The 10,402-nt window shown below is 38.1% G+C and overlaps 1 protein-coding gene across 3 annotated transcripts in view; it reads left to right on the plus strand.

Moving 5' to 3' along the window:
- Nucleotides 1–6: 6 nt before the first annotated feature.
- Nucleotides 7–10,402, plus strand: part of SOCS4 (suppressor of cytokine signaling 4) — a 17,147-nt gene continuing 6,751 nt past the window's right edge. Inside the window, exons 1-2 of one of the 3 annotated variants that reach the window (XM_011961849.1) lie at nucleotides 113–357; nucleotides 5,405–5,534. The gene's annotated coding sequence lies outside the window, so the exon portion shown is untranslated. Of the gene's footprint in view, nucleotides 358–5,404; nucleotides 5,535–10,402 lie in introns of all 3 variants that reach the window. The other 2 variants (XM_011961851.1, XM_011961850.1) reach the window with 2 other exon arrangements.

A 10,402-nucleotide genomic window follows, 5' to 3' on the forward strand; every position in this document is an offset into this window, starting at 1 on the left:
CTCCCACGCCCGGCGCGGGTCCCGACAGAGGTCGCGGGGTGGTGGCGTCAGCGGCGGCGCCCTCCGCGTGGAAATTAGCCGGTTGCCCGGGCAAGTGAGGGAGGAAGGGAGGGAGCTGAACACGGAAGTGGTGGCGGCGCCCAGGGAACCGGCGGAGGCGTTGACCGTGACGGCTGGGATGGGACCGGAAAGCCGAAGCGGGATTGGGGGTGGCAGAAAAGCATCTGCTTTGTAAGACCTACACGAGGTGCAGGAGTGGTTGGGCCTCCCTTCTCCACTTAAGCAAGCGCCCGGAGTGATGGCGATGGTGATGGCAGCAGTTACTCGGACAACCCCAGTTAAGCTGTGCTCCGGAAGGTGAGTGGGGGAAGGGTGACCGCTGCCTGGCCTCGCAGGCCGGGGTCTTTTTCCTGCCCTCCAGGCTCTCCTCTCAGGAAACAATATCCAGATCCCTAAAAGGATCCGGTCTCTTCTTGGGGCCCAGTTAGCAGACAGATCTTTGAGCATCTTCTCTAGAAAAGAAGGCGAGATCTTTAAGAGTCTCTAATCTTGGCATCTTTCGTACCCTCACCTTGTCGCTTCTGTAGAGATAAAGGAGGAATGACTTAATTTCTGTTCGGTTGGTTCTCTTGGTCCCTGGAGGTATGGGGTATAAATTAATGCTTATTCTTTGCGACTCCATCTATATATCCCTTATGAAGAAAGTAACTTATGTTCTCTATTCAGATCCCACCTAAAGTTTACTGAAGTGAATGTTTAGAACCAAAAGAAGAGTTACAACTTAACAGCCTTGAATACTTACATTTGATCCATGCAATATCTGCTAAAGTCTTGGCCACTAAGTTTAAGTTTATGCTTATCTTGTATCTTCACATTCTTCATATTGGTACACCAGCCTCTGATGAAAACCTTCAGAATGATATTCTTTCTTTTGTACTTACCTTTGAGAATTTTTCTGCGTTTTTGTGATCCTTCTAGTATCAATCACATTTATTTTATTACCTGAGACGTTTTTCTGTTGAAGAGGTTTCCCTATTTTTTCCGTCTAGTTTCATTGTGAAAAGTTGCAGGCACACAGGCAAACCCGTCGTGTTCTTACCGTGAGTGGCATTGTGTGAGGCGTTTTTAGTACTAGAGCTCCAGATAGCCTTGCTAGACGCTGAGGTTTGTATATGAATGAAGAGGAAGAACGATTGGCTTAAAAACAACCTGGGATTTGTGGAAAAATAACCCACTGTTGATCTCCCGAAAGAGCAGTGGTACCTGAGATGATGCTTTCTGAGTGACCCAATTTTTTTTTGGAGATCATTTGTTTTTTCGATAGACTGACTGATGAATTTTTTTGTTCAAGTAACTTAATATTCGCTAGAGTACATAGAGTTCAAGATGAACTCTCATAATATTCGTCTCTATGTTGAATAAAGCGAGGTGAGATTTCTGGTTAGTACTATTCAGAGCTCAGCATAAGAAGAATCTGCAAATTGGAACAAGTTATAGCTACAAATTCCTTCACTATAATATCTATAATACCTATGTGACTTTAAGACTGTGATTGGTGTCCACACATCTGTCTTTTTCTCTTACCAATCAAGTCGTTTGATTCATAGGTTAAAGAACAATTTTCTTTGCAGATTTCTCATGTATGGTAAAAGCTTGAGCCTCCGACTTCAACAGTCCTGGGTTTTAATTCTAGCTGACAGATTGTGTGACCTTGAATATGTTCCTTTACTGAAAATCGAATTCCTCATCTCTAAAATGGAGATGACACCTACCTCCATCGCATTGTTAGAGTATATTGGAGATACTTATGGATATATAAAAGTAATTGTTATTAATGTCTCATGTTATTAAAGGGGTACTTTGGGTGGATATTTAGTGGTTTTTGTTTAAAGTGGCATTTGTTTAAATAATTATCCAGTAAATTTTTCAAATATTAAAAAATGTATTCTTGTTTTTGCTTGTATCATGTTTTCACAATGCCATTTGTTTCAGTTAAATGGCTACAAATTGTAATACCTTCAGTGAGTTTATGGTCTTGCTGAGGGAAATAGACATTCAAACAATATAGTCAAGATGATAGTGCAGTAATGAAAGATGTGTAACTTAAATATTAGCAAAATTGTCTAGTTAGTTAAAATAACATAGTTTTTAAAAAAAGAAATCAGTGTAGCTGTGTCATAGATATGAGTGTCAAAAATTTTCCCAATATAGTTATTTATCATTAACAGTGCTTATCCCATAGGTGTGGTTGGCTAAATGAACTGACTGAAAATGATGCCAAAGTCACAGATTCAATTGCAGTGACGGTTAATTAGCTTTGCTGTGTTGTAACCACTCATACTACCCTTAGGCTCACAAATATTTTTGCTCCCAAGGGCAATTGGGTGAGAAAACATGGGTACACTGCCATTGTACAGATGATGGTATTACCTATATAAAATCATGTGATCTTACAGGGTTTATCTAAGAGGATATATCAGTATTGGCTTATAGAAGGAGTTTAAAAAATGATTTTCTAGTAAAATATGTACTTGGTGTAAAAATGATTAATCTTGTGAAAGGTAAGGCTAGAAGAGTGTAACAATAGCCAAGGAGACCAAAGTACTGAAAAAAGAAACATTGAATGCACTTTAGAAATGTGAAGATTTGTATATTTCCAAATGTGTCCTGAAACTTACTAGCCTATTTCATAATTTGGGGATAAATAGTACTTGTCTGTAGGTATACTTAATGTGATATAAAAGGCAATACAGTAAAAGTCCCCCTCCTACTCATACTCCCAGCCACCCAGTTCCCTTAACTAAACACAGCCAGTATTTGATTCTTGTATTACATTAACACTAGATCCTTATTACAGCAAGATGAGATAATCAGTGTTTTATAGATAGAAAAACTAAGAAAAGTTGTGATTTATCTGGTGTTTATCTAGTCACACACCTGCAAAATGTCAGAGCTAGAAATAGAACCCAGGTCTTTCACCTAGTCCAAGGTAGTCTACCACATTGATTCTTCAAATCATAGCAGTTGCCACAAAACTTAGAATTTAGTAAAACATAAAGTCTAGAGTCACTTTTTACTAATTTGTACATAAAACTTGTTACCCAACCTTAAATGTAACCATATGTAATTGTTATAAGGCAGTGAAGAAAATATAATACAATCTTGTAAAATCTTTGCTTGTTTCTATTTAAATCTATTTACTAAGTTAGCGTCTAAAAAAACTGCAATTTTTGTTTTAAAGAATTTAAAACTTTTTAAAAATAATATATTTAACATCAGGAATAATATAAAGTGCTTTGTGATATTTCAGAAATGGAAGAGCCTCCTTGACTTCAGATTTCTGAGGCACGTTTTTGTGCAGATTTTCTAGCCTTAACATGTAGCCTTTGTTTCCCCTCTCCTTTTTCTCAATTTTGCCACTTTCCCACCTCTCATTCTTAGAAATGTACTTCTTCTAATATGAAAAGTTCTGAGTAATACTAGTAAGCAGTTACTACTTGTTTTCCTTAAGTTCAGTGTGTGTTATTTTCATACATTTTACTCCTGGCAGTAAAAACATGAGGTAGCTGGCATTATCCAGATTTTACAGTGGGAGAACTTAAGCTAAATTAGAGTTCTTTTTTTTTTTTTTTTTTGAGATGGAGTCTTGCTCTGTTGCCCAGGTTGGAGTGCAGTGGTGCCATCTCGGCTCACTGCAAGCTCCGCCTCCTGGGTTCACGCCATTCTCCTGCCTCAGCCTCCCGAGTAGCTGGGACTACAGGTGCCCGCTACCACGCCCAGCTAATTTTTTTGTATTTTTTAGTAGATACAGGGTTTCACCATGTTAGCCAGGATGGTCTCGATCTCCTGACCTTGTGATCCGCCCGCCTCGGCCTCCCAAAGTGCTGGAATTACAGGCATGAGCCACTGCGCCTGGCCAAAATTAGATTTTTGTTTGTTTGTTTGAGACGGAGTCTCGCCAGTCGCCCAGGCTGGAGTGCAGTGGCGCGATCTCGGCTCACTGCAAGCTCTGCCTCCCGGGTTCACGCCATTCTCCTGCCTCAGCCTCCCAAGTAGCTGGGACTACAAGCGCTTGCCGCCACGCCCGGCTAATTTTTTTTGCATTTTTAGTAGAGATGGGGTTTCACCGTGTTAGCCAGGATGGTCTCGATCTCCTGACCTCGTGATCCGCCCATCTCGGCCTCCCAAAGTGCTGGGATTACAGGCTTGAGCCACCGCGCCCGGCCCAAAATTAGATTTTTTTTTAAACCAGGTAACATATGTAGTGTGTGGCGAAGTCTGAATTGTAGCCCACATTTGACAGTTTAGCAGCTCATGCTATTTCATCTTTACCATGTTTATTTTTAAATATGGTATAGAGAAAAACAGTATAGGTTGTTAATTTTTTACAGATCTTTAAAACTTTAAAATTTTCCTTATCTGCTTAATTGGTCTCACAAGAAAAAAGAATTCAAGGAAATAGGCCAAAATGTCAAAATTGCTTGCTTTTAGGTAATGGAATTATAGCTTTTTTCCCCTCTTTTTAAAACTTTTCTGAATGGTCCGTGTATTATACAATGAGCATATATTGTTTTTATCATAATAAATTACAGATTGGAAGAAAAAATAAATCTGTTCAATCTAATTTATTCCATAAAATGGTTCAGTAGTATATCTTAAATATTCTGTTTCTTAAATTCTGTTAATCTTCTTTCTGCTTTTAGAAGTTCAGGTACTGCCAGCTTGTAGTTTTCTGCTTTCTTCACTCTAGATTAGCCTCTTCAGTGATGGGTTCCTAGACCTCTCTCCTTTAGCTAATAACCTTAGGGAATGTACATTCATGTTAACAGATTAGCCCATTAATGTTTCCCCAAACTTTCTTCCACAAAAGGCTTTGTGGCAAACTAAACACAGGAAGCTATGGCTTATGCTTTATTCTTTTTCTATTCTTTCTATTTCTATTCTTTATTCTATTGCTTATTTATTTCTTTACTGAAGGATCTCCTGGGAACGTTTGCTAAATATGCACTGTAATCTTTCAGAGGAGAAGCATTTCCCAAACTTACTTGACAAGAGAACCTTTTTTTCTCCAGAATATGTGTTAACATCTTTCAGAACTAGTGTCCACAAGAGTACAGAGTGGGGAAAAGCGACATAAGGAAACTATAGTTAGGAAAGCGTGGAAAAAGTGGGGAGAAAGGGAAAGGAGGGTGTAGTGCTACCAAATCAATGATTCTTTTTTTAAAAATTGCCATTAAGTCCCATGAGCCCTGGCTCAGTAGCATGAAAAAAGGAGATACTTTAAAATATTTACTGGAAAATGAACCTGTATTGCTTCTGTAATGAGAAAAACATTTGTTTTTTAGGTCAGATATTTTCCCATACAAACAAACCCGTTTTCACATTTTTTTCTTAACATTCCAAGGAGTTCATCTGTTGTCTGCTCTCCAGTGACTCCCGTTTGTGGAGCCTAAGTGTTTCTACAGAATCCCAACTCGAATATCACGGACTATGATCAGAATACTTTCAAGGACTGTTTGGGCACATGATGGCAGGTAAACTTTGGAATCATGAATTTGGTAGGGAAAGTCCCCAGGCTTAATTACTACCAGAATAATAATATATTTGTGAATTATTAATGTATACTGAATTATTCTTTATAGGATCAAATTTATTTCAATTTAGTATTTACATTAATTGTGGTCTTAGATGTATGTCAGCATTGTAGACATAAGTAGCTTAATGAATAATTAATGTGTACAATAATGCTGTTATCCTACATCATAGAGGATACTAATGAATTTCCAGATGAATGAAGCTTATCCTTTTAATTATTGGATTTTAATTGTTTTCTGTAGAAATTTTGAATTAAATTCCCCTTCTCAGCCTTATTCAGTATTACTAAATGTTATTTAAATATTTTGTAGTGAAATTTGACATAATGGGCACTCATTCTGTTATCGTTGTCATTGTAATTTGTGGTAAAGCCTGGGACCAAATAGTGGCAGAATCTGGGAACTTGTTTTCTTGAGAAGGCTTTTATATAAACTTACTTTTTAAACATTTGCTTTTTGCTCATCAAGAAATATGACTTAAAAAAAAAAAGATGTCATTCTGTACTCCCCAGGGCAATGTAACATAGCAGCCTTCATAAAAAATTAATTATTGAATCAAGAGCCAAAGCAGCCTTTTCCCAAGTGATTCTTTCACCTTCTTTTTAAAAAGCTTCTTTGCAGCTACAGTCAAAGATCTTTGATTTGTCAGCATCTTTCAAACTATCATCTTTGATTTCTTTGTCACATAAAATTGTTGGTAAAGCCACCTTATCATTTCCTCTTCTACCGCATTTATACAAAGTTTTTATAAAATTTTAAGAATTAATGATAGGCTATCTGGAACAACTTGTTCAGAATCAGAACCTACACTTTTTTTTACATTGAGATTTTACATGTATGGACAAGATAGCAAAGCACATTTTCAAAAAAACTCACCTTTAGTCTTCATAACAATAAAAATAAGTTTTCTCTCACCAAAATCAATAGTTATTTTTATTGAAAGCAAAATGATTTTTTTTTTAATATTTTAGAATTTTGGTTCAAAGAAGCTTCTGGAAGAGATTAGAAAACTCTCTTTATATGTGTTTAAGGATAAAGATATGATAGTTTGATACACTTCTCTCATTTTTTAATAACAGAATCAAATAATGGTGAAAGAAATTCTAAGTGTCTTTTTTCTAATAAGATTATCTCCATAGCACAGGGTTATTTTTTAAGCAGTTACTTCCTCAGTAATTGTTAAGATGTTACCTATGCCAAAAAGTGAATGATTAAATGTATGTGTTTTAAAAATATATATCTATCTGCTAAGTAGTTTCTGAGAGCCACTTGTTTCAGTAATGGTTATGAAATTTAGAACACTTGTTATTTTGTAAAAGAAAAATGCATAACTCTTCTTAAAAGTTCAACAACTTATTTAAAGTACTTTGCCTTGAGATAATTAGCAAACCCTGCATGTTATAAAATTTTTATGGTCATGTCTCATTACAAAGTATTTTAAAGATTCTCTTATTTAAAATGATACAATCCATGAACTATTCTAGTAAGATACAAACAGTAAGGCCAGGCACGGTGACTTATGCCTGTAATCCCAACACTTTGGGAGGCTGAGGCGGGTGGATCACTTGAGATCAAGGAGTTCGACACCAGCCTGGCCAACATGGTGAAACCCTGTCTCTGCTAAAAATATAAAAATTAGCCAGGCATGGTGGCACATGTCAGGAATCCCAGCTACTGGGAAGGCTGAGGCAGGAGAATCACTTGAACCTGGGAGGCAGAGGTTGCAGTGAGCCGATATCGCACCACTGCACTCCAGCCTGGGTGACAGTGAGACCCTGTCTCAAAAGCAAACAAACAAACAAAAAGATATAAACAGTACACCGAAAGTTAATAAAGAAATGGAGAGGGCTGGCTGCCATAACTTGTCAGCTTTTTGGAACTCCCATTCTTCTCTTAGGAACAGCACAGACAAATGACCATCTGACAATGCATGATGGTAACATTATCAACCATATTTAGTACTAATATTAGTTTTTGTAATTTTTAGACAAATATAAATCGAAAAATTTTCTTCCGACTTTGAAGACTAAAATATCCAATGACATTCTGTACCATATATCGATGGGGCAAAAAATAACAGTTTATAAAAGTAGGGCTTCTTGAGCATGAACTTACAATTCTCTAGCAAAAGAATAGCCATGCGAAATTTATATAAAGCTCTAATTCTGAGAGAGATACAAAACAGTAACTAATCAGAAAATTTTCAGGCCGGGCGCAGTGACCACGCCTGTAGTCCAGCTGAGGCAGGTGGATCACGAGGTCAGGAGTTCAAGACCAGCCTGGCCAAGATGGCGAAACCCGGTCTCTACTGAAAAAAACTACAAAAATTAGCCAGGCACAGTGGCAGGTGCCTGTAATCCCAGCTACTCGGGAAGCTGAAGCAGGAGAATCACTTGCACCCAGGCAGCAGAGGTTGTGCCACTGCACTCCAGCCTGGGCGACAGAATGAGACTTCGTCTCAAAAAATAAAAAATTAAAAAAAAAAAATTTTCATTGCATTAACTATTTTTTTTCCTTGAGATGGAGTCTTGCTCTGTTGCCCAGGCTGGAGTGCAATGGCGCAATCTTGGCTCACTGCAACTGCCGCCTCCCAGATTCAAGCCATTCTCCTGCCTTAGCCTCCCACGTAGCTGGGACTACAGGCGCACACCACCATGCCAACTAATTTTTGTATTTTTAGTAGAGACAGGGTTTTACCATCTTGGCCAGACTGGTCTCAAACTCCTGACCTCAGGTGATCCACCCATCTGGGCCTCCCAAAGAACTGGGATTACAGGCGTGAGCCACTGCACACTCCCGTCCTGCATTAGCTCTTTAAGTACAATAAATATGTGGAAAACTCAAGTAGGGCAGTGATATTTTTCACTTTATTTTATGGACATCTGCAGCATTAGCACACGTAAAAACAGCTAACCTAAAATCCAAACACACTTGATTGACTGGTATTTGTAACATACAAGTTGGTAAGCCTTGCCAAAGAAAACCAAACTAGTGTGTAAAGTTGTTCTTTGGGGAAAGACATCGAATTGTTCTGTAACTTCATGGTCTATTGAGTTTCACCTGTATCTGACATATAGATCCTTTTTCACTTGGCAGCATTAGTTTTGCTCCTGAAACTTTTATTTGCTCATGAAAATCTCTTTACCTTGTAGTAACACTGCACTAGAAACAGAGGTATTCTGTAATTTCTTCATTATGAAGAAAACTGTAAAGCCAATAAGACTGGCTTAGGTGCTTTAACAAAACAACATATGTAATCTTTGTTTCTTTTTAAAACAAAAAGAAAAAAATGAACATATATATTAACATACATTGAGTACTTAATACATTTAGGACCTGAACTGAGTACATGCATTATTTTATTTAATCCCCAACAGCCCAATGAACTAGATAGCATTAGTACCTCCATTTTACATGTAAATGAACTGATGTTTCAAGGTTATATGGCTAGCACAAAACAGAAACTGGACTCAAACCATGTTTCTTTTTTTTTTTTTCTTCCAGAAATATTTTAATAAAAATTGGCCATTTCCAAGATATACCCACTGCATGCCCATCAATAAAAGAGAACCATAACAAAATAAAAAATTTACCATATGGCTATGATTTAAAGAAAAAAAGACACAAGCACATTAGCAAAATATTAAAGTCACATTTCTTCTTAGGGACTCAAACCATGTTTCTAGTGCCTGCCACCACTATGCTGTGGGAATGCATCCTTGCCATCCATATATATGTATAGAGATACTGAGAATGTTAAAGTGGTTACTGCTGGATGGTGGGATTATGGATATATTTACTTTTTTCCTTATAACTTTATGCCTGGTTTGGGTTTTCCATGGTGAGCGTGAATTTTCCCTCTCAGAAAGACTTAGTATCTCCCCTTTATCTCTAGGCTTCTAAAATTAGAATAATGTACTTTGATGTTGAGTGGGCTCTTTCAATATGGAGGTGCCTGTCCTTTAGTCCTGGAAAATTTTCTAACCTTTTTTTTGTTTGTTTTTGTTTTTGAGACGAAAACACTCTTTGTCCCCCAGGCTGGAGTGCAATGGCGTGATCTTGGCTCACTGCAGCCTCCGCCTCCGGGGTTCAAGTGATTCTCCAGCCTCAGCCCCCTGAGTAGCTGGGATTACAGGCGCCTGCCACCACGCCCAGCTAATTTTTGTATTTTTAGTAGAGATAGGGTTTTACGATATTAGCCAGGCTGGTCTAGAACTGTGACCTCAGGTGATCCACCCGCCTGGCCCTCCCAAAGTGCTGGGATTATAGGCGTGAGTTATCACACCTGGCCATTCCTGGGAAATTTTCTAATATAGTTTCTTTAATAATTTCTCCCATCCATTTTGTTGTTTTCTGTGAAATGCCTGTATTAATCTCTAATTTTCTTGTCTTTTCTGTCTAGTTAACCATTTTTTCCTATTTGCTGTATTAGTTCCTAAGCATACCCACCAACTTTTCTATTGAATACTTCATTTCAGGCTAGGTGCAGTGGCTCACGCCTGAAATCCAAGCACTTTGGGAGCCAAGGTGGGCAGATCACTTTAGCCCAGGAGTTCGAGACCAGGCTAGGTAACATGGCAAGACCCCATCTCTATAAAAAAATACAAAAATTAGCCGAGCATGGTGGCATGCACCTGTAGTCCCAGCTACTTGGGAGGCTGAGGCGGGAGGATCACTTGAGCCCTGGGAGACAGAGGTTGCAGTGAGCTGAGGTTATGCCACTGTACTTCAGCTGGGTGACAAAGTGAGACCCTGTCTCAATTAAAAATATATATATATTTCAGCAATCTTTTTTTTTTTTTTTTTTT

Source organism: Colobus angolensis, unplaced genomic scaffold (genome assembly GCF_000951035.1).
Source record: "Colobus angolensis palliatus isolate OR3802 unplaced genomic scaffold, Cang.pa_1.0 Scaffold57, whole genome shotgun sequence".
In the NCBI taxonomy this organism is placed as follows: domain Eukaryota; kingdom Metazoa; phylum Chordata; class Mammalia; order Primates; family Cercopithecidae; genus Colobus; species Colobus angolensis.